Genomic DNA, 25,836 nt, shown 5'->3' with positions numbered 1-25,836 from the left:
ACAGGTATTCTAGGTAGATAGATCAGAATGTAGAAAGCATGAAAACAAAACAGAAATAGTATGTTGCTTTTAGGAAATGCAAATAGGTTATATGTCTAGGATGTGAAATACATTGGAAAGAAGAAACATTCTGGAAAATGGTGAAGCTGGAAAAAACTTGGGGTCCATTTTTGAATGTGATTATATGTTACTCTAAGGGATTGCATGCCATACTATAGAGATGAACTTTATTTTCTGAAAAACAGAAATACAGATGTTTGCGTTGTAGAATGAGACAAAGTTGGAGTGGGAAGAAACAGAATTCAGCTAGGGAGTTGTGGAAATTATAAAGGGAAGTGTTGTAAATAATTCATACTTACAGGTTATTGTGATTGAAAGGATATGTTCACAGAGTGAATAAAATTATTCCTAACATTTTAGTAAAGAGCTCATATTCTTTCTAAGCAACCAATTGTGTGTGTCCCCATGTATGTGTGTCTGAGGGGTGAGGTAGGCAGATTGAAACATTTACCCAAAATAAAAATAGCAAAATGTTAGCCTGCAGTGCAAGATGGTGTGTATCTCCGTGCCTCTTTTAAGAAGTATGGTCATTTTTCATATAGAATGTGGGAAAGAGAAGTTTAAGATGAGAAGGATGATTTTAGTTGCAAAGGGATGAGTTTAGTTGTCTTTTAACATAAGACAAAGGTGTGCTTCAAGGAAAGGATCTAAAGTAAAGGAAGTAACTGGAGCTACAAGGAGAGATGATAAATATGGAAGCACAATTTCTCAAGAATTAAAAAAAGGTTGGGATTTATGACTGGGTTTGGATGAAAGGAAAGATTTCTATCCTTATGAAGACAATAAAATGATGAGTGGAGAATGATCACCTTTGGGGGAATTGCAGTACATGTTGGTTACAGAGCTCAATTTTTTTTTGAAGTCTAACATGAGAGTTTCTGCTAAGGGGAGTGGTGAGATTTTAGATGTTAAAGAATTAGATGACCAAGGTATTAAGGCATCAGTTGTAATCAAGTGTCTTAATAATCTATGTTTGAGCAATTAGAACTTCTGGGCCAGTGGAATAGCAAATAGGTAAAGATGGAAAAATACATTATAAAGTTGATAGAGACTCAAGTGACAATGAGGTCTTAGATATGGTCAAGTCTGAGTAGGAATCAGTCAGAAAGGAAGCTATTGGCTGACTCATGGAAAGGCCACAGATGGAGGTTGAAAGGTGAATGGGTCATGCCATAAAGTAACAGTCAAGGAGAATAAAAGGAATGATCAGGCTGAAAAGAAAACAAATATATTGTTGCACATTTAAGATTAGATCCCGTGGGGTTGTGGGAAATTGTGGAAATAAAAGAACATTGTAGGGCCTCCCCGGTGGCGCAACGGTTGAGCGCTGGGTTGCGAAGCTGCCCGCGGCCTCTGTGTCGCTGGTTCGATCCCCGGCTGCTCCCCAGCCACAAAAGGAGGGTCCCACATGGCACACAGACCTCTCCTGCAGCCCGCTGCTCCCCTCAGCAGTGTACTTCGGTCCTTCTGCCTGCTCTGTTCCCCGCTCTGGCTCTGGTGAATTCTCTCACCCTCCCGTGCTTCTGACTGTACCCAGTGCATGTGTAAACAAACAAACAAACAAACAAATAAATAAATAAAACATGCCTCTATTAAAAAAAAAAATTTAAAAAAAGAACATTGTAAAATGTACTGGACTAGCAGTAGGAAGTGGTGGCTCCAAGTTTTTTTTTTTTTTAAAGTAGTTACTTTTAATCTTAGTTCATATTCAGCTTCTTTTCCTCTCAACCTAGATTCCTCTTCAGATAATCAAGATATTAAATTGAAATGGACTTCTCATTTTATTTTTTTAATCAGGCTCCCATTAATAAAACATAAATACACAGGCATGTGGTCTGTAGTAGGATTGACAGCATGTTTCATAGTATGGTACCACATTTCGTTCATACAAGGCTCTTCCTTTGCATTATTTATTGAATGATTCCATATCTCCACTTACAACTCCCACCTTCTTCCCTTTCTCCATTATAAGGACATTCTCAAATATGCTCAGCATGCAGAATTTTGCTAGCATGTTCTCTAACAAAATGTATGCTGTTGTTTTGTTAGCATGTAACTTCAATTAGCACAAATAGCATTGTGTAAGGTATTTTGTTCAACCCTTTCACTCTGAGTGATGCCTTTAAATCCATTCATATTGCTATGATTCCATCTAAGTGATGGCTTTTAACTGTGCATTGCACTCCTTGGTGTGTATACAAAACATTTTACCTATTGCTTTTCCAGTAATGGACACACAAATTTGCCTCCACAAGTAACACTGCAGGGGAAATCCTTACAGAGTGAACAAACTTCTGTATAAACTTCTTTGGGGTAACAGGACTGGGAACATTAAGTTGCACACATACTATTTTGACAGGGTAGAGCCAGATTGTTCTTCAGAATAACTGCTCTAGTTCACACTTCCAACAACAGTGCCTAAAGATTCCTCCAGCTTCACATTGCTGCCAACACATGGCATTACCACCTTTCTAATTTTTGCTGAACTATTGGGATTAGATTGACTTATTGTTTTAGTTTCCATATCTTTGATTGCTAGAATCTTTTAGCATCTCTTCCTATGCCTCATGAATTATTGGATTGTCTCTTCTGCAATTGCCTGTTCTTTACCTGTATCCAGTTTTCTATTAGATTATTTTTTAAAGCTAATTGGCTGGAGCTCTTGATGTATTCTGTTCATAAATTCCTTGTTGGTTTTGAACTTTGCAAAATCTTTTCCTATTTTATCATCTATCTTTTTTTTTTTACTTTGCATATGGTATTCTTATTGAACATAAATCTCTATTTTCAATACTATCCTAAAAGAAGGATGGGTCAATACGTTTCTATGATTCTCTACAATTAAAAAAAAAAATGAACTTGAGAGTGAGTTGATGTTTGAGATATATTGATGTCAGTGTGAGCTGTAGAACAACAGGACTTATTCCTGTCCCTTCCTTGAAATCTTTGAGATATCTTAATATCCTTTCAATAAAGTTTCTTTTTCTTAAGTATGTCAGAGTTGCTTTCTAGCATGTATAGTCAAAAAAAATCTTCACTAATAAATAAGACGAGTAAACTGTATGACAAAATGGTGTTATCAGTATCACATTTCATAAAACAGTCACAAACCTTTGTGATCTACAGATTTCCAACCACCAAAAGCTATTTCCCTTTATAATCTATTTGAGTGAGCAAATAACAAAATGGGATATTCTTAGTGAAGCTTCTATTATTGATGGAGAAATGAACTTCCCATGCAGCTCCATAATACATTTTGTTACAAATACACCAATAAAACATAAATATCTTTAGCTAGCATTAAATATATTTTAAATGATGGACCTTAAAATAAAAATCCAAGGGTCTTTCTCAAGAGAACTCTCAATAAGCTGAATTTTCTCATTTTTGGTGACCTATTAATCTAAGCAGCACTTGCCTCATCAGCTGCATCTTTCTAAATATGGAAATACCCGGACAGTAAAAACATCCCCTTCCCAGCACAAGCTCTGTGCCCTATCAAAGGATCAATTATGCCCTTGCAAGGGGGGCAGGCAACACATTACTAAATAATGTCAAAAAATGGGATTGCCTTAGAGAGTAGAGACAGAACAATGTTTATGTAAGATGTGCTCAAGGAATGCAACTCTTTTTTTGAGTTTCTGTTCTTTAACTGGTAATTGAAATATGCCTAGGTCCTAAAATAGAGATTCCTGAGAACAGATGTGATTATAATTCTGTCAAGGACAACAGTTTGGATTTCTGTTACATGGTGGAAAATGAATCTTTCAGGTCAGTGTGAGAAAGAATTCTTTTGCTCTTTTATTCTATACTTTCAAAGTATGCTACTTAGAAGATTTTGATTCAAAAGTTCTGGAGGGGACTCAGGAATCTGTACATTTAAATAGCATCCCAAGCAATCTTAGGAAATTGGTCCATGTCCTGCCCCAGGGGAATTTTGTTTTACTCTATCAGAATAATATGCAACAGGATTGATTGGAATGAATGTCTTTGGGAAATTTATGATAGGAGCCATTGCAAATTCATTAAATATCTCTAGAATTTTAGAAAATAGACTTTAGTGATATGCTGCAAAAGCTTCATATGCTTCATTAATAAATATAGCACAGGATTGCTGGGGTAATTAGAAGTGATGCTGTCTGTAAAACACTGATTTTCACTTAGCAAACATTTATTGAGTTAATATATGTTAAAGTCAGGTTGCTATATGTAAGACATACAGGGATAATAAAATGCAATTTTTAACTCCAGGGAAGTTTACATTATATTATGGAGGCAAATACAAATCAAATAATTGCAATTATGTTGAGATGAGATACTACATATGATGGGGTAATAGAATATAAATCCTTTTAATTAGTTCAATAAATATTTTTCAATTGCTTGCAATGTCTGAGAGCTATGAAGCTTAGTAATACAATTGTGAATTAGATATAGATACCTCCTATCCTCATTTCAATATAATTTAGTCGGTGATAGGCATTGGCGAATGAACAGGAAATAAAAATGTAGAATAATAAGTGCTATGTTTGAGAAGTGTGTTATGAAAGTTCATTAAAGAACATCAGATCGGGCCCCCCTGGTGGCAAAAGGGGTTAAACACAGCACTGTGAAGCTATCTGCAGCCTCTGCAACACAAGTTCGATCTCCCACTGGCCAGGGAGCTACCCACATGGCACAGCAGACCTCTCCTGTCTTGCCAGCTGCTCCCCTCAGCAGTGTATTTCAGTCAGTCTGCCTGTTCTGTTCCCCACTCTGTCTCTGGTGTGTCATCACTCCCCTGCACTCTGGCCTGTACCCCCAGTTCTTGTATGCATAAATAATTACATCTTAAAAAAAATTTAAAAAAAGGAATGTCAGATCTATCAGATCTATACTCTGGAGTTTGAGGTGACATGTCTTAATTAATAACTGAGAGATGGAAAATAGTCAGGCAGAGGAAGAGGGAAACTTTATCTTTTCCATGGAAACGGAAGTCTTTCCATCTAGCATGCCTATGCTTCTCAAACACCAACATTTTAATTTGCAACATCTTATGGTTCATGTCAATTAATTTTTTTCAAACGGTTATTTCTGTTTCTGTTTTATTTACTTTTACACACTGTAAACGGGACAAGGCGTTTTTGTTTCTCCTTTTTAACATGGCCACATCTAGTCTGTTGCCTCGTTACAACAATATGCCCAATAAACATTCATTGAATAAATGAGTGAGCGAAAAAAAATCCATTCCAAGGAAGTAATTTGTTATTCTTATAATTCATCCCCTAATGAGGTCAGAGGAGTGAATAGAAATGCTTTGGTTTTCACAGTGTCTAGGAAGCGTTCCCACTGGCTAGGGTCAGGCATGCTGACTGCCCTGAAGCACTCTTCAGTGTTCATTAGTCTTTTCATATAATCTTACCTATGCAAGGTATAGAACCTGATAAAAAGAGAATTTAGAAAACAGCCATCCCCAAACTTTTGATATACAGGCTATGCATTAATTTCCCTTAACCTATTTAAAGCCTGGAATGCTGTCAATATTAAAAGTTTTCAAAGTAATAGGGGCCTCCCTGGTGGTACAAGAAGTCTCAGCACTGTGAAGCCATGGGCAGCTACTGCAGCATGAGTTAGATCCCCAGCCAGTGAGCTACCCACATGGTGCAGCAGACCTCTCCTGTCTCATCCACTGCTCCCCTCAACAGTGTATTTCAGTAGATCTGCCTGTTCTGCTCCCCACTCTGTCTTTGTGGTGAATCTTCTCACCCCAACACCTCTGTCCTGTACCCCAGTTCTTGTATGCATAAATAAATCTTAAAAAAAAAAAGAAAGAAGAGATTGACATACCCTAAGCTTCTGCCCTTTCTCTAACCAGAAAGGTAATCACTACATCTCCCCCCCAACTTCTGTGACATAGAAAAATGTAGTTTTGGGGGGTCTCATTCACTTTAAAGCTTATCAGTAAATTTGTCCTTTCTACTTAACTATCTCATCTTTATTCTCAGAGGAAAGATGAAATAACTGCTCCTTGTCTATCACGTAAGCTCCTAACTCCTCTCCCCAGCCTCCTTGATGCTACATGTCCCAAAATGCATTCATTATAAATACCCCCCGCCCATATGGAATGGAAATAGTAGTATTATTTAGAACTTATAACTATGTAAATTCTACTTACACAGGTTATTAAATTTTGGACTTATCTCTTTTCTGCATAATGTTCATTTGTTTGTCCATCCAGTCCTAGAAAACCCAGATGGAATGGAAGATATTTCTCTTGTGCCCACGCAACATTTTCAAAGTACTCACAAATTAAAACTAAAATAAAGATTTTAACCATTCTGATTAAAGTAGGTATAAGGAAGACTTATGAGTTATTTTTGCCCAAACCAGTATAAAAATTTAACAAATTCCCTCTGTGAATTGAACATCTTCAATTTTTTTGTGCAAACTTCATGTATTTTTATGTATTTCAGAAGCATCAGATTTCACATTCAGAATATATGCATATTTCATGTTTGTGATAGCTTTCTAAATAATGTAAGTATTAAGTATTATCTTTCAGTTACATCAATTATATGTGCCCTTTATAAGCCTATTTAAAAAAAAGAAAGAGGAGATATCTTTACTATGTGTCTGGATGGCATTAGATGAATATTTTAAAATCAAGTTATAGAAAGTACTTGGAAACTTATGCAACAGGTATATGTTTATTATTCAATACCTACATGAAAAAATAGATTTTTCAACTCTTGAGGTTATACTGGTGAACATAATTTAAAATAAAACCTGAAAGAAGTAAAAGAGATTAAATAAATATTCATGAAAATGCCCTCCTCAGGAAATAGGGTCATTTGAACAGTCTATTCCATTAAAAATTGCTTTATTTCACTTAAATTGGTTACCTTGCAGGGAAGGAAGACATAAGAATACTAAGGGATTGATTCTGAAATCTGGACCAAAGAAATGACTCCAAAATCTCTCCACTGTATTGGCTAGATGGAATTTATCACAGAAAATCTAGAACTGATCAACTGTCTTAACCTAGATACTCAAACAACTACTAACAATTCATTTAAATGCCATTAAAATTTTATGAAAATTTTGTATTTTTAATAATATACACAAGTTCATAAACTACAAATTAATTTGAAGTTTTATAGCATTTTTGTGACCTAAAATGAGCACTTACTAAAGGTGACTTACTAACAATACTTATAATAATCATCAAAATTAATTCACAATCAGAAAAGCATTGAGTTGGCTGTGAAATCATTGGCATTGTTTGATCTTTATTTATGAAAATCACTAGAAATTAAACCAAATTACCTTTAATTACCTTTAAACAAACTATAAATAAGTTTAGAGCTATAACACTTTCTAAGATATTGGTAAGCACATTCACTGCTTAACTACTGTGATGTTTGAAAGCTGAATCTGAACAATTTGTAATAGTTCTATGGATGATTTCTCAGGCTTATGCTTATTCTATTACCCAGCGCGCTCTCTCTCTCTCTCTCTCTCTCTCTCTCTCTCTCTCTCTCTCTCTCGTTCAAGTTCCATACATACTATAGTCTGGATGTTTGTGTCCCCTTAAAATTCTTTTTTTTTTTTAAGATTTATTTATTTATGTATGCAAGAACTGGGGTACAGACCAGAGGTGTGGAGGGTGAGAGGATTTACCAGACAGAGTGGGGAGCAGCACAGGCGATTGACTGAAATACACTGCTGAGGGGAGCAGCAGGCGATACAGGAGAGGTCTGCTGCACCATGTGGGTCACCTCCCTGGCCGGGGATCAAACTCGTGTTGCAGTGGCTGCGGATAGTTTCATAGGCTGCGTCTTAACCCCTTGCGCCATGAAGGAGGCCATCCCCTTAAAATTCTTACATGATAACACTAATGAAGACACTAATACCTTATCCAAGGCCCTTGGGACCTATAGAAAGAATCTTGGAGAAATTAGTTGACTAGAGGCGCTTCTACCAGATCATTGATATTCAAGGTGTGTCCTGGGACTAGAAATATCAGTAATCACTGAGAGTTTGCCAGAAATGCAAATCCTATACCCTATCCTGTACCAGTTGAATTGGAATCCCTTAATAATTCATAGGCAAAATAAAGTTTGAAAGCACTGCTGTGTGAGGTGCCATGAATACTTCAGCAGTGGAGATGGTACCAGATACCATTCCATTATGTCCCATTATGCCCTTAGCTTGGTCATCTAGAGTTAGAAGTGCTTTGGGATAGGGTCTCGAGTATCCTCATCCTATGGCACAGGAAATTTTTCTTCTATTTTCAATCCTGCTTTTTTTTTTTTTTTTTTTTTGGTGTCAGTGGCTAGAATGAAGGATTAAGTCATGCATTTTTGCCCCTTCCCCTGAAGTCAAATCAGTCAGGAGAGGAGACTGACAAGATTGAGTTAATCACTGTCTGTGAACAACTGAATTAATTAAAATATAGGTCTTTAGATGAAAGTGGTTCTAATAATTCCTTAGCAGCCCATCAGCAAATCAAACTCTAATCCTGTAAGTATCTCAAAGTTAGGAAATGAAACCTAAGGATCAACATTTAATCCCAGTCAACGAGATTTTTCTATATAAGGGCAATTGCTGAAGTTATAGCCAATCAATTTCTTTGTTTTATTTCTACTTCTTCTCTACAAAAGACTTTTCTCTAACTCCTGTCAGTCATGGGCTCTTAACCACTTTTGTTTTGGTGCTGCTTGGTTCAAATTGATGTTTGCTCAATATACTCTTAAAATTTTTAATATGCCTCAGTTTATCTTTTAACAAGGCCTTTTAACCATGAGTACAGTTCTAGTTCATATACCTTACTGAATTACTGTTATCATGTGCATTCTCCATAGCACAAAATCTGTGAGAACCTAGTAAGTGTTGAATTGTTCCATTAAGAACATTCAGTGTCTTCTGAGAATAGCATGTGGGTTACAAAATATGCTATCTATTCCCACCCTCATGTTAAAGACTGCATGCAAATTAACATACGGTGAGACCTAGGAATCCCTTAAGGTCAGATCTTCCTAAATCCTATGTTATTTTGCATAAGTAATTAGATAATGTCTTGTTTGAAAAGGCAAAGTACAAAATTTACCCCATATTGTGAAATATTTTATGGAACGCAAGAATGAAGTGTATCCTTTTAATATTTCCAGCTATGTCTTTTAGAACTAAAAAAGAATCAAGAAAATAGAATGTTACATAAGTGATAAATTGTGAGCAGATGTTTCCATATTATTAAAATTTACTTAATAGACACTGTAACATTATCCATTACAGCTACAGATTGATATTAAGCATAATTTAAAAGAGAATAATGTAACTAAAAAGAATTAATCCTTTATTTTTTTGTACTGTAATATTTATTTAAAATTATTTAATTTTAATTGTTAAATTGTTTAAACCTTATTTTTTACATATAAAGTTCAAGAAGAGAAAATTATCTATTTCTCTACTGGAAATTATTAACACTCCTTTCATTTCATGACAATTACTGGCATAATTTTGTTCCATAGAGAAGGAGTTGCTAAAAATGACCCACTGCCACGTCTAATACACCAGGTATACCAGAGCTCCTGAACATCTATGTCAAAAGGACTTTGGTCCAGGGGCCTCCCTGGTGGCACAAAGGGTTAAGTTCTCAGTACTATGAAGCTATTTGAAGCCACTGCAGCATGAGTTTGATCCCTGGCCAGGGAGCTACCCACATGGCACAGCAGAGCTCTCCTGTATCACCCACTGCTCCCCTCAGCAGTGTATTTCAGTTGAACCACCTGATCTGCTCCCCACTGTCTCTGGTGAATCTTGTCACACCCTGCAACTCTGGCCTGCACCCTGGCTCCTGTATGCATACAAATATCTTTTTTTTTTTTTTAATAAAGGACATTGGTTCAGTGATGGGAATTCTGTTTATTTTTTCCTGTTCTTGAATGAACTGCTCTGTTTTATCTACTGCATAGCTATGATAGTCCCTGAGAAGGATTCTTTCTTGTAAATATTTCATTTCTTTGCCTTTTCAAACAAGATATTACCTAGTTGCTTCTGAAGAATGTCTTAGGACTTACGAAGCTTTGACATTAATGTCTCCTGGATTTTACCCTGTGCTAACTGCATGCAGGACTTAACATGAGGGTGGGGATGGGTGGTATTTTCCAACCCATATACTATTCTCAGAAGATACAAATACTCTCACTAGAATAACAATTATGATTTTCTACAGATTTTTACTATATGGGGATGTTTGCTTTGAGTTGCTTATTTTTTAATTATTTTTGGAGATCAACACTTTTGAATGCACTGCTACTTTATTCTCTGCATTTTGTTAAGTAGAAATAGAGTACATCATAACTAGTTAGCATGGGTGAATTAAACAGGGGTTGAAAACAGTTACATCTGAGGGCCAGGAAGGTAAAATGAATGTGTGAAGCAGGTAGAAAACTGGACAGTGGGCAGCAGAGGGGACCAGGGTAAACTGGAGAGAGAAGTGGATAGGAAACAGCCACAGTTCAGCTCCAGCTCATTGCCTTCAGACAGTTATCTGAGCACAGGGTTATTGGATCCCTTGCCAGATGCATGAAATCTGAATTTTCATGGCATCTCTCAATGTTTTAAAATACAGTGCAAGCAAAGAGGCATGTGTCTGATGGGCCAGATTCTGTTCACAGGCCACTAGTTTGCCACCTCTAGAGAAACAAATTTCCATAATACATTCCAATAATCAGTTGCTTCTCTAAGGAAGTTATGCTTTTTAGATGTTATAAAACTATTATGAGTTAATTCTAATCCCATTTTCTTTCTGTTTTGTCCTTAAGGAGAACAATGACTGTGATCCATTTTATGCATAAAATTGCATGCATTTAAAAACTTGAGCCACCCCATAGAGAACTTATTAATCTCCTGGTGAAATGGTACCAAAATATTCCTATAATATCAGTCACATACAATTTTTTTTTCAGGATTTTTGCTAAGGGGAATTTGATGGGGCCCTGCTTGAGATAGACGAGGAGGCCTTGTCTTCTCTCAGTGGGATGATTTAAAAACTCTAAAGTAACTGCCAGTGTATCTGAAAGCTTTTGATACACTTGTGTTTGTTTAATGACCTCTAATACTGAATTCTTAGTCAAAATATATTGTCATATAGCGAACGATCTCAGAGACTGTTCCTAAAATGATGACTGCTTGGCTAAAGAATGAGAAGAAAGTATCCTGCCTCTGATGTCTATCTACATCCATAGTGATATAGACAGAGGTCTTCAGAAAATGAATTTTGTTTTTTGCACGTTGATGGGACTCTAGCAGAATGTGCACCTACATTACATATTGTATTTGCATGTAAAACTTACTTCTTCATTAAATGATAATGTGATTGACCAGATTCTTTTAACCTTACTCAATCATTTCTCCTGTACTAATAATTTGCAAACTTACACAATCAAAGAACAATGACTATTACTCTAAGATATCAAAGCAAGTTTTAGTATCAACCCTCTTAAAGAAGAAGTGCTTTAAACTTATATCTGAACCCAAAGCCTTAACTTGCATTATTATTTATGCTTTAAATTTTTTTAAATGTGACTTTTCATATTTTTAGCAATTTGGATGAGCATAATAATTCCTGTTGGGAGACAAGGTTGCTAAGTCGTTAGGGGAAAGCAAATGTGTTCTTTATTCATACTTGCATTCGAAGAAGCTAGTACAATGTCTAGCACTTTGCAGAGACTCTGTGAGGAGCGGGGTGAGTAATGGGAGTCCAGCTGCTCCACGGCGAGGTTCCTGTCAAGGGCTGGTTGAGTCTGACACGAGTGTGGAAAGCCCATCAGCAGGGGCTGCCTTTCCAAAGCAGGAGCGTGCTCAGGTTGACCTTTCTAATTCTAGTAAAAGTAGGGGAGGGTGAGGTGTAGTGTGATTAAGTGTGAGGAATTATCTACATTCAAGGATCCCATATTTTATATTCATGTAGGAGTTTTTTTTTTTTTAAGACCACATTCAAACCCACTCACACATTTATATTAAAAGTTATGTTAATTGCCAAGGAAATAATATTTTAAATTTAGAAATCCTACTCATTCCTAATTATAGCTGTCAGAGTGGTAGGGCTTTGTGAACTAGCTAGCAAACATGGAAAATCCTTCCTAGCAAATCAATAAAGTGGAACATTTTTAGAGATATGAGATTATTTAGTACAAGGAAACACAATGCAGCTTGTACTGTGTCTATGTACAATTGCACAGATTCTTTTCTTTCCAGTTGAAAGCTAATTGTTCTTTTTAAGTACACTAGGTTACAAATCACTTCATTTTCTTTCTTTCTTTTTTTTTTAAGATTTGTTTATTCATGCATATAAGAACCCGGGTACAGGCCAGATGGGAGGTGAGAGGATTCACCAGAGACAGAGTGGGGAACAGAACAAGCGGATCTACTGAAATACACTGCTGAGGGGAGCAGCTGGCGAGACAGGAGAGGTCTGCCACTCCATGTGGGTATCTCCCTTGCTGGCCTGGATGGAACCCATGCTGTAGCGGCTGCAGACAGCTTCACAGTGCTGCGCTCAACCCACTGTGCCACCAAGGGAGGCCCTCACTTGATTTTCTAAGTGGTATGTCAAACTAACTAACATAGTCAGTGCCTACTTATGAATATACTGCAAACATGGTGTGGAAATAAATGGAGTGGATCATTTACAGTCTTCTTTATAATACCTCAAAGGCATCCATTATGTAGGCAAGCACTTTGGTTTAACAATTTTGTCCTTTAATACAGAAGCTTGTTAAAAAATAGCCTATTCAGAATATGGTGCTCATTCAATAATGATTTCTAGTAGTTTATCGTAGAATGTAGGGAACTATGACAAGGATTTATTGCAAGTTTTTAAGGTAATTATAAATGTAACAGTAATTAAATTATTTTAAAAATCAACCTAAAATATGACATAGCTTTCTCTAGAACCTAGAGAAAGACATAGGCATAGCAGTATTTCATATGGATAATATTATAGGCTCTATAAGACAGTTTTCTGGGTTTATCTTCTGCTCTCCCCATTTACTGAAGGGGTGAATTTGGTTTATTTACTAATGTGTTCGGACTGCAGTTTCCTCAGTTGGAATGAGCATGGGTCTGATGACAGTAACTATTATCATCAGATGGTTTGAGGATCAGATGCAACAGTGCATGTAAAATGCTTGGATATTGCCAAGCATGCAATAATCACTCAATTGTTGTTAGCTATCATTGTTTCAAAATTAAGTCAGATATTGGAAGTATTTTTTATATTTCAAAAAAATATTAAACAGACAATTGAGAAGCAATGACTTATATCAGCCTTTATGGAGATTCATGATAAATAAATATATCTGCTCTCAAAAAGACAGATAAAAATGGGCATAGAAACTTTAATCATAATAACTCACACTGGAAACAACCCAAATATCCATGAAATGCTAATGCAAGTGAAGATGCTTTTTTTCCTGAATAAATTTACATTATAAGAACATTTTATACTCTGCCTATTAATCCCTTATTTGGGTCTTTGACTTTGGATGAAATCCCTTAGTGATATAAAAATGTTACATAATGCCTCTCAATGAAAGGGGGAGGAGCAGCACAGTGAATGGGCACCATTTTCTCCACCCCCCACTTATATGCAGTCACCTTGGATTATAAGTCCCAGTATGCCATGAACCTGACTTCCTAGGCTGGAGAATTAGGCTGGATCTGATTGTCCCCTATATAGCACAAAAGGCAGGTGGACCTATCTCTCTTGCTTCTGCAACCCAATGAGAAACTTTGATCTAAAAATTGGTACCTCTTAATTTCTTGAATAAAATTAGAAGATATGGTGATATTGAACGTATAGTTATATTTTTCTACCAAAACTATATGGGAACTCTCATATATTGCCTATGGGATTTAAAATAACTTTGGAAAATATTAATAATGAAGTTAACCATACATCTAAAATATGGCCTACAAGTTATGGAAACAACCTAAGTGTTGACAGAGGAATGTATTAAGAAGATGTGGTATATATACACAATAGAATACTTCTCAGATATAAGAAAAAGATAAATTATTGCCATTTATGACAACTTATAAATGGCCATTTATGACAATTTATAAATGGCCATTTTTGCCATTTATAAATTCTTGCCATTTATGGATGGAACTGGAGGGAATTATACTAAGTGATATAAATCAAAAGGAGAAAGACAATTACCAGATGATGTTAATTATATGTGGAATATAGAGAAAGACAAAAGGGGGGTCAGATAAAGCAAAACAATAACAAACCCTAGATATCTGACTATAAAATTGAGTTTTATACCAGAGGAGGAGGAGAGGACGGAGAGCAGATTGGGGAGGGGGCACAATGGACTATGGTGGAGGACTGTGAGTACCCTGAGGGGGGTGTGTGTGTGGTGTGGGGACATATACCTGAAGGGTGTGATCCTATACATCTAAGTCATATACTCCTCTATAAACTAATGTTTCCTGAATAATATAAATTAAACATGGTCCAGATATTTGATTCCTAATTTTGCCCAAGAGATATAATTGTATGTGTCCCCCCAAAGACTTAAATATTATTATCATGGCAACTTTAGTTATAATAGCTTCAAACTGGAAACAACCCAATGATCATCAACAGGAGAATTTAGTAACAAATTGCTGTATAGACATACAATGGAATGCTATTAAATAACAACAATAAAACAACTATAAAAGTATACAATAATATGGATGAATCTCAAGAACATTAAATGGAGGAAAAAAAGGTCAGGTATTAAAAAGTATAACCTTTATGATTCTTTATGTAATGAAGTTCAAGAATATGAAAAATTAGTTTATGATGCTAGGAATTTTAGAAGAGCAATCATCTTTGGAAAGTGACAGAGATAGACTGGAAAAGGAAATTTGTGAACTGATGGAAATATCTTAATCTTGGTATAGATTAACTACATTGCTGTAACTTAATATCTCTGCATTTGATTATGTATACCATCTGCTTCAACAAATATTACACTATAAAAACAAGTGAAACAGACAAATGATGGTACTGAATAGCTACAACTTTTTTAGACATACTTTAAATGCATTGTTCCTGCAGGTTTTAAGTTTGAAGCTCTTAAACATGTATTAATTAAAGGGGTACATTTTGTATGTGGTAAATACCTGCTTATAATAGCTAATTCTCATAATTCTGCTTATAATAGCTAATTCTTTCAAGGTTCTAGAGAGCTTCAATTTTTAACTCTGTTTTTTTCTTGCATGTTTTGCTCAACATCAGTTTTTAGGCTTACTTTATTTTGGGTATATCAGGTGACTATCTGTCCTTATACATCAAGTGATTAAAAATTAGCACTCATAACATTTCAAACATTCAAAATAAATGAAAACACTGCTTGCCACAGCACACAGTGAACTCATTGAGAAATAATGAAACTCATTACTCTGAAGACTTATACGGATTCTAAATAATAATAAAAAATAACTGCATGCCAGCACATTCAATTATATATTTCAAATCTTAGATTTTAAGTCATAGCTCATAGATCCATAACAATTTTCTAAAAGATGCTATGGATGATTTCAAGTGAATGACAAGGAGGTCAACCAGTTCTCTTTCATAATATATTCTTTGTCATTTTTATCAGGGACTAAATTCTGAGCTGAATGGATTAAAATTCTGACAGAGCGTGGGGTTTTAATACTAAACAATTCAGAAAAAGACCTTCTTGATAAAATTATGTTTTTGTGTTTTTCAGAAATTTAAGAATAAGCACACACACAGCAATACAATCTTCTTGGGCCTCCCTGGTGGTGCAAGGGGTTAAGTCTCAGCACTAGGAAGCTATCCACAGCCACTGCAACAAGAGTTCGATCCCCGGCCAGGGAGCTGACCCACATGGCACAGCAGACCTCTCCTGTCTTGCCCGCTGCTCCCCTCAGCAGTGTATTTCAGTAGATCTGCCTGTTCTGCTCCCCACTCTGTCTCTGGTGAATCCTTTCACCCTGCCCCCCAACTCCCATACCTCTGGACTACACCCCAGTTCTTGTATTAATAAATAAATAAAAATAAATTGTAAAAAAAGAAATACAACCTTCTTATCTATAAAATTCATTTATATTCAGAGGCATGTTAACATCTGAAACTTTATAAAGGCAGGATCAAGGTCAACTATTATATTTGATAACAAGCATTAAAAGTAGTTTATGAGCAACACATGTTTTTAATTAATGATGCACATACAGCTAAGTATTTTGATTAAGCAGTATTTATGCATGTAAGTAATTCATTCTTAATGATTTATGAGACAGAATTTTTATCTAACAGACATTTCCAGGTATCCAATCAACCAGAAGTTATTGTATTTTCATCGCAAGGCAGAGATGTTTCACATTTAATTACAGCTCACTGACCTACAGCAGGCCTGCAGTAGATTTGCATATTCATCACCAGCAAGTTGAAGCTGACCACTAACCAGAATCATGACTCTAAAGATATGTAAATATAAAATAGACTGATATAATAAGATTTTAAAAATGTTTCCCAAGTTTGTTTTTAATGCTGTCCATTTGGAGATGTTACCAGGAGGTCACATTGCCATCTGGTCAATCTCTAGCCTTACTTTTAAGTTAACCAAACCTGTAATAATCTAAAGCCTCTGCTCATGCCCAGTAGATTTCTAACTGACATTCCTGCTCCCAGGCACTCCTTGCTCAACACTGCCGAGTGGGTGCAGATTTGTGATCAAGATCATTTCCACAAATTTTCCTGGTACTCAAGTTGCTTCCAAAGTGAGAGAGCAATATTAACGCCCTTCTAAGAGCACAAAAGTAAATTCATGCCAGGATCTGCCGTGATAGAGCCATATAACCATATGTAGGTGATTTTAACTTTGTTATTTTTTCTGTTTTTCTTATATCAATGGCCATGGTAAGTACTATCTGTTACACCTACTTCATTTGTTCATCAGTAGACCCACTTTGGATGCACAAAATGAGCACCAGGAATCATTTACCAAGTGCCAATATCTGTATCTGGGATGTGGATGTCATTCAGATCTATGACAGTGAACAATCCAGATTGGGGAATAATGATGTGATTCATGGAAATCATAGAAAAAACGTTCTGAAGTGGTAATTCTCTAAAAAAATATTTAAGCATTGCATCAAATCAACTCTAAATTCATAATTTCCAGATTATCTGCCTTATTTCCTCTCTATCCACAACTTCTCTCTGACAATCAGTTCTTTTTATGTCCCCATGCCCATAATGGACTCAATTCAGTCCAGCATTTACTACAGCATTATCATAATATATTATACATGTTTTTAAAGTGTCTGTCTCCTACCACAGCTGAAACATCCCCAAGATAAGTTCTTAAAAGGACTCTGTGTCCTTATAAGAATTTAGCCTAAATCCTGGATAAATATGGAACCTGATTGATATGCCCCAATTCACTTCTTAATATTTTATTTTTTCCTTATGCTGCCATTATTCTCATTTCTATCTTTTCTTCATCTATTCCTACTATTACTTTGTAAATTGTAACTCAAAGCTCATTTCTTCCCACTACATTGTCTACTCTCAGTGTTGCATTTCTCACAAACATATATGGAATATTTTAGAACACTGAATTACCATTATTTGTTCCTGTGTCATTGTCTAGTTGTTTCATTTGTGCAAATTTTACTCTTTTTAGATCTACAAATTCCTTGAGAATCAAATCATTGTGTCTTAGATGAGTTTTTTTTTTGTTCTTCCATATATTCTCTAGATGGTATTACTTTTTCATGATTAAATTTGAATGGCAGGAGATATATTTTATTTGAAAAAAATGTCATGTGCATAGTTCCAACATTTCCCTAAAAATTCATGGCAATATGGGTACTTTTTATGGCTCGTACGCTTTTCTTAAAAGAACACCAATCAGTGTAGGCAATGACTTCCTTCTAGTACCAGCATAGCCAATTTGAATCTGTGACTAAATAAATGGTAAAAGATCTGGGAGAAACAGAAGGAATCCTGTTATAGCCACCAAACATGAGAGAAAATTAAGGCAGGAAAAGCCAATTACTCTAAGGTTTTCCCTTATAGATTATAAAATTTCCAAAACATTGAAAAGTCATCTTTGTCCCTTGCTATTAGACTCAGAATATGCAGAAATTATGATACCTCAATAAATTTCCAGGATGATGTGTATTCAGTGACTTGATGGATGGATCATCTATCAGAATCCCTAATCCTTCATCATTAGAGCTGAATGAAGGACTTCTCAGAAGAAGTGATCATCTAATCAAGAAATGCAAATCTGAAGAAACCAGGATGCATGTGCCTAGTGATAATAAAGGTTGAAAAGGATGATAAGGGTGGCAGGATTTTTAGGCATCACCTTGGCAGACATAAATGCCCCAGAACTGTATGTGCTAATTCAGATATGAGATAGAGACAAATCAGCTTAGATATGTGACAGCTTCAGTGCAGTCAGCTGCTGATATATATTTACCCTTGAGATTTTACAAGGAAAACACATTGTAGAGTGGATTGTAATGCAAGAAAACTATACTTATTAGCAATTGACAGCTGCATGTTTCTGTCATCTTCAAGAAGGAAAGATGTCTGGTAATAAAGGAATTCATAAATCTGTATAGGATGGGGGAGACATTCTGCTCGAATTCTGTACAGATGGTAATATTTTGGCATTATAGCAGCAGAGGTTTTCCTTCTGACTCTTTCTCTTAAACATAGTTCCTCTCTCCAGAAGCCATTCAAAATTTTGTGGCATATTAAAAAAGTTAATCACAAGCTGTGACTGCAAAGATTTACTTGACAGCATTAAAATGCATCCTTCTTCTCCTGCAATATTGGTGAATTTGTGTTAAGCCATTGACAATTGTTCACTCAGTTTTCACAAAAGCAAAAACAGGCGCTTCTGAAATGGTTGCTTGCTGGGATTGTAGTTAACATCTGGAATCGAAAAAGGGAGTGACTAGCACACCTGCTTGATACCTGAGGCACTTAAACTTCTTTCTATCTTTTAATGCCAAATGTATTGAATGTGAGAGGTCTATCTAGCATTTCTATTTCCTGTAACCCAATGATTACTTTCACCACCCCAGTGAGATTGTTCACTGAAATGGCTTCAGACGACTTCTTCATTTGTCAAATTCAATGGTCTTCTTGTGATTCTCATTTTTCTTGATGTTTTGGTACATTTAACACATTTGACCACTTCCTCTATCACAAAACTCTTCCCCCTGGCATGTGACAATACTATGTTTTGTAACATGCATTTTTACTTTTTTTCTGTTTTCTATTCAGTTTTATTTTCTTCCTCTTCTAGAAGATCTATGGAGGTGATCATTTTCTTCTTTTCCCTTATCTCTTAATGTCTCCTTCAAAGCATTTATCCATTAACATCTCCAACCACCATACTAGGAAAATACTTTCCAATAAAGAGAGATGGTGGGAGAAGAGAGAGGGGGATGAATGGAAGATGGAGGTTGAAAGGAAGAGAGAGGCCCCCCATGGAATTTATCTGGTGAGTTTTCATTCGAATATTCTACTGCATTTAAAATATGAATAGAATCTCCTCTGAACTTCAACTTTTTCCATATTCAAGCAGTCTCTAATTCTTTATGATTTTTTTCCTTTGAGGTCTTTCTATTTTCATTGCCTTTAGTTTTACCCTGACTCTCAAAACGATGCCATTTTTGAGTCATTGCAATAGCATTCCACAAGAGAATTCTAATCTCTACCTGTTTTCATTTCTTCTGAATATTTCCAACTAATATTAATATTTTATTGATTAGATATTAGATAAATATTAATATTTAATTAATATTTACAAAATACAAATTGCATCACATTATACCCTTATTCAGATTCATCAATATCTTTCCTCTGCTTGGTACAAGCTTCATGGAAATTAGGGTTTTATCAATCTCATTTATTATTATATCCTCAATTACAAATTACTCTCTGGTCAATAGTAAGTTGCCAATAAAAATTTTCAATGAAAAATAAAATAAAAAATACACTCTATATGTCACCTGAATTCAGTTTTTTCCACACTTTGACCTCAATCTATTTCTTCAAATCTTTCTTTATTCCCTTCTGTAAATGCTAAGCTGCAGAATGGTTAATCTGCTCTCTTTACAGTGCATGCATCCCTTCAAAAATTCCCTTTTTAGGATTCTCAAGAAAATATTCTCTTCCTAAATTTCTGACTTCTAGATATGGTTTTTAGTTAAAATTCTGATGTGACTTCATTAATCACAAGTGAAAACTGCACCAAATATTTGTTTTCACCTTTTCTAAAGATTTTCACTAGGCTATGCTCTTTGCTATATATGTACAATTTATGTTTTATAACCACCTGATGGGGTAAGAAAGGTTTTCTTCTATGTAATAGCTAAGGCTATGACAGCTTCAAGAAGAAATTTCATAGAGCATATAAATTCCAGAGCTAAGATTTTAACCTTGAGCTGTCTAGCTCCACAACATAGACCCAAGATCTTCACAGTCCTAATGTTCTCTGAACACTCGGTATGTGTGATCTGTACTGGTCATTTGACATTATTTATGCTGCTTTTCCTTGCATGATTGTTAAATTTGTCATATGGGATTCCAGCACGATGGCTGCAGAGTGAAAACATCAGAATTGCTGTCTCCCAATATACCCACAAAACTTGATATAAAACAAAGCCAGAAGCCCCTGAGGTGAAAATGGGCTCTCAGAAACACAATAGGAACATCAACCTGATTGAAAAGGGCAGGAGAAACTCTAAGAGACTTTTGTTGAAGGGGCTAGTACAACCCCCAAAACGGAGCTGTGGCTATGGTGCAGACACTTGACCAACTACTGCTTTGGGTATATTGCGGCTCCTGAGACCCAGCACTGCACAGGATAAGGGGGTATAAGAGCATACACTCAGAATGGAGGTTGCCTTGTGGGAGAGCAACAGAAGTGATGACACAGAGTGAGGCCTTCTGTCTTGAATCTGAAACTCATAACACAGAAGAGCTGTAGCCTGAAAAGGTGACAGCACTAGGACTCCCTATAGAAGAGACTAATTCTGAAGAATAGTCTGAGATAGTGAAATAGCTGCCACTCCCTATTCCAGCCTGAGCCATGCAGAACACTTGTCATCTCCTCCCCCAAAGAAATGCTTTACAACAGGAATTTCAAATTTCCGAGTCTACTGGGGGGTGATCATTTTGTTATAAGACGGGGAGAGGGGCAGCCCAAACCCCGCAAACCTGCCTATTCTAAATGGGTTCTGCCATCCGCCGCATCAACACAAAACATGAGACTTTAATGGGAAGGAACTTTAATACAATTAGGAAACAATACAGGAAAGGCAAAGAATCTAGTTTCTAAATCAAGCACCCAAAGTTACCCGTCCCCTCATGGGTAAAAGTCCATCCATATGGGATTGGCACAGAGCAGGGCCCCAAAGCCTACCACAAGTCTAAAGCATCTTCCAGTGGGGACCCACAGAAAAGGGTCAGAAACAACCAGACAAGCCTGGAAGGAAAAGAGCAAAATCAACATCAAGTTAAAAATTGCCATTGTCACCTCCCCATGGGTCTCACCCACATCTGTGTCACCCCGTCCACGACCAAAAGACAAGCGCAGTTTCTTCACGTGTCTCTAGGCTCCATGCGCCTCCTCTAGGTCTCCTGGCTCCATCCTGCTTCCTTCCTCAGTCTCTTCTGCAGCTTCTCCTCTCCCTGCTCAGCTCCACCCTCTGTTGGGTGGGGCAGGGAACCTCCCTCTTTCCTGGGGACCACCCTGTTACAATTTGATACCTCTTTTATACCTTTACTCCTCATCAAGTCTAGTCCCCTGACTACTCCTCGTGTACAAAAATCACTGCTACTAAAACCCATAGCAAAGTGCATAGCCTAGTGAAAATCTTTAGAAAAGGTGAAAACAAATATTTGGTGCAGTTTTCACTTGTGATTAATGAAGTCAGATCAGAATTTTAACTGAAAACCATATCTACAAGTCAGAAATTTAGGAAGAGAATATTTTTTGAGAATCCTAAAAAGGGAATTTTTGAAGGGATGCATGCAATGTAGAGAGAGCAGATTAACCATTCTGCCACTTAGCATTTACAGAAGGGAGTAAAGAAAAATTTGAAGAAATAGATTGGGGTCAAAGTGTGGAAAAAACTGAATTCAGGTGACATATAGAGTGTATTTTTTATTTTATACAAAATTGAAAATGAGATAGAACATAGTACAGATGCCAGAACAAAAAAAACAAAATAAAACATTAAAGGGCCCCTGACTCAGTGGAGCTGTGGAGCATGACAGAAGGGGAATTCAGAGCAACAGTCCTGGCAACACTGATGGAACGTAAAGAAAAAAAAAAACAGATCATATAAACCAATAAGAGAATAAGTATAATGAAAATATGAGGCAACTACATTCAGAAATAACGGAGTTAAGAATCATGATAGCTAATTAAAAAATTATAATATGTATTAACCTTTGTCTCTCAGATGCAGATTAGTTATTATCCTTTGCTTTCACCCTCACCATTCACAGATATAAGTAGATATATAAACAATAATTACTGATGTGTCATTTTTATTGCCTCATAGGATTTCTTCTGGATCAAAGCACAACACTTTTGGCCTGGTGAACTAACAGGCACCATCTATTCAGTGGTTTTATACTAACATAAGCACTAAGTCCAATTGGCTATATATATACATAATAGCCAATTGGACTTAGTGCTTATGTTAGTATAAAACATATGTATATATATGCAGAACTGAAGCAGGTATAAAATAAGGACACCTCTTTATTTATGTAAATAATTAAAAATAAATGTCAGATATGTTCCATTCCTACTCGTTTATTTTAATGATACAGGAAATATAAAAGGAGATTTTTTGTTAAAGGTCTCTAAGGAAAAAAGGGCAACACCACTAAATAAAGAAGGATGATCATGCTGGGGCAAACTTGAAAGGAGATGGCATTTATACAAAATGCAATTTACTTTGACAGTAATTTTCTGAATTTCTCTGGTTATTATTGAAGATCTATGTGTGTTTGAATAAGAATGCTCCCTCTCTCCTCTCTAGCCAGCTGCTCTGTGTGATCCTGCAGTGAAGTCACCATCCTGTGTTAATGGCTTCACAGTTTGTTCCTAGAGGAAAAAAATTATTATGATGTCACAAATTTGTCATTTTGACTTCACAGCGAGGTCAGGTTGGGGGAGAAAATGGGTGGTAAGGGATATAATCTTTCAGGCAGAAACTTTTTTTCTCCTTGTAAAAAGAAACAGTGTTAAAACAAGCACTTAAAATCAAATAGATGAGAGGGTACATGACTTTAAATGTTCACAGGTATCATGTTAGAAAAAAATCCATCTGAAATCCTCATACTTTTAATGATGCCAGAATAACATTTTCCTTCTACATCCAGGCCAATCTTTCCCTTTAGTGTTTTATACATATACTGCAAAGGTCCCTACTTCAAAGGAGGGTTTCTTTTTCTGTATTGTATTTTTTTCAACCTCTTAATTTTTTTGAGGACTCACAATAATACATCATTTCTGCAGAATTATCAAAGTGCCACACTGTCCCAGCACTTTTTAATTAAACCACATGCAGTTCTGGCTTAAGATGGCAGGGTTCAGACAATTTTATTCCTTTTCCTTTATCAAATCCATCAAAAACAGACTAGAATTTTTTTTTTTTGAAATCAAACTGAAATGAAACTAAGAAATGGTTATAATCTCAAACTATAAACTATTTGCACACATACCAAATGATATAAAATCTGGACCAAAACAGAGCAAGGTGCTGAGAGCCAGTCCACGCCTTCTTGAACATTGATGGATATTGATTTTTTCACAAGTAAATGTTACAATCCAGAAAGGCATAGCCAATGATTCTTTGATTAAAGATGACAAGACCCAGGGGGTATAGTGGCTGCAGAAAAGTACAGAACCTCCCTGTAGAATGTAAGTTTAATAGCAAAGAATGTCAGAGGAGGTGGCACTGAAGTCGAAACCAAACTGACACTCAGTGTTACTATTGACTACAGCCTAGAGTTCTTTGCCAGGGTGAGTGCTGGGGTGAAGCAAGGTGAGGAGGCAGCAGCACAGGGAACATTTGACATAAAAGGATTTTCAGTGAGTCACAAAGTCTATTTGCACACAGCAGGGAGTCACATACTTAGCACTGGCAAAGGAAATAAGTGATGTGGTGAGTGTATCTGAGACCAGAAATTTCCGCCTAGGCTCTGGACTTCCCTTGTTTTGTGTTCATCTCCTTATTCCTCCCACACATTCTATTTCAGCAGGTAGCAAGCCTCATTGAAACTTGGGTGAAACTCAGAAATCAACAAGTAAAATGTGGGAAAAAATAGAGAAAGTAGAAATGAGTAATATCAATTAGACATTTATCTTAAACATTCTTACTTAAAATACAGAAAGATTTTAGATAAATGGCTTCTTCTAATCTCACAAATAAGGAAAAGGAAATATGAAGGCCCAAGTAAGAAATCTATTTAATAGGAGAAAGTTGAAAGGAAGCTGTTAGTCTTCAGAAAAGAAATTTAAGGGACAAAGGAAACATATTGGAGTGAGCCCAAAAAATAAAGAAATTTAAAATGCAATAAAAGTGACTGAAAACATAGTAAAAAATATAGTGGTTGTAATGTGAAAAAACACACAAAATTAAATGGAAATTACAAAGATACAATAAATGGTGTCAATGGTAGTCAATAAGAAGATAGAAAATGCAGAAGAGACCAAATTCATGCATATTTAGAGACCAAATGAAACAATGAAAAACATGTAAGTGTATATATATACATATATATATATATATATATATATATATAAAAGAAAGAAAGAATCCCTAACAAAAAAGATTTCTATAAAACTAATAAAATCATTTTGTGATCTAGGGGGAAACATGGTACAGAGTTATCAGTGTGAAAGTTAGTGAAATTGTTAAGTGTTAATATTAAAGAGATTATACTCCAATTTGGAAGAAAACAGATTAAAATCAGACTGTCATTAAGCTTCTGTAAGAGAACTCAAGGACAGAAGACAACATATATGATGTTAAAAGTTTCAAAAGACATAATGACTCAAGGTTTTATATCCAGTCCAGTTTTCTCTAAACATACCAGGCAAACCATCTAATGCATGGAAAAACTTAAAAAATGCATCAACAATGAAGAAATTAAAAAAAAAATTACCTGGATCTTGCCAACTGGAAGATGAACCAAAATGAGCCTAAAGAATAGAGAAAAAGTATCAAAAATAAAAAGGACGATCTGAATCATTTATTATGTAAATTTATGACTAAAGAATGGGACATAGAGCCAAGGACAGATTCTTAATGCTGTCAAACAGACAATGGAAAAAAATAAAGAAAATTCATGGAAGGTAGGGGGAAGAAGATGGAGAAAAGGCCAAGCCAGATTTATTCATCTATCATGATGAGTATTCAATGGACTTTCATACATTTGAGGCTTGTAGTTAAAAATATAGGATAACAATTTATTTAAATAAGTAAAATATTTTAGGGACTGATATTTCTGTTGAGATATTTATGTAAACTCAGCATTTTATTTTCACTTATTTCTTTTTCCTCTCTTAAATTCAACTAAAGAATCTAATTTCACATTTGTATTAAAATAGATTGTATGATGTGATTCTCTTGTTCCAAAATGATTTCTTGAAGGACTTATGTCTATCTAGATTTAGCTGCTCTAGAATATAGCTCTATAGGTCTCTTTAGATTACA

The sequence above is a fragment of the Talpa europaea genome, assembly GCF_964194135.1.
Source record: "Talpa europaea genome assembly, chromosome: 9".
In the NCBI taxonomy this organism is placed as follows: domain Eukaryota; kingdom Metazoa; phylum Chordata; class Mammalia; order Eulipotyphla; family Talpidae; genus Talpa; species Talpa europaea.
The sequence above is the reverse complement of the archived record's forward strand: the minus strand, read 5'-3'. Positions refer to the sequence as shown.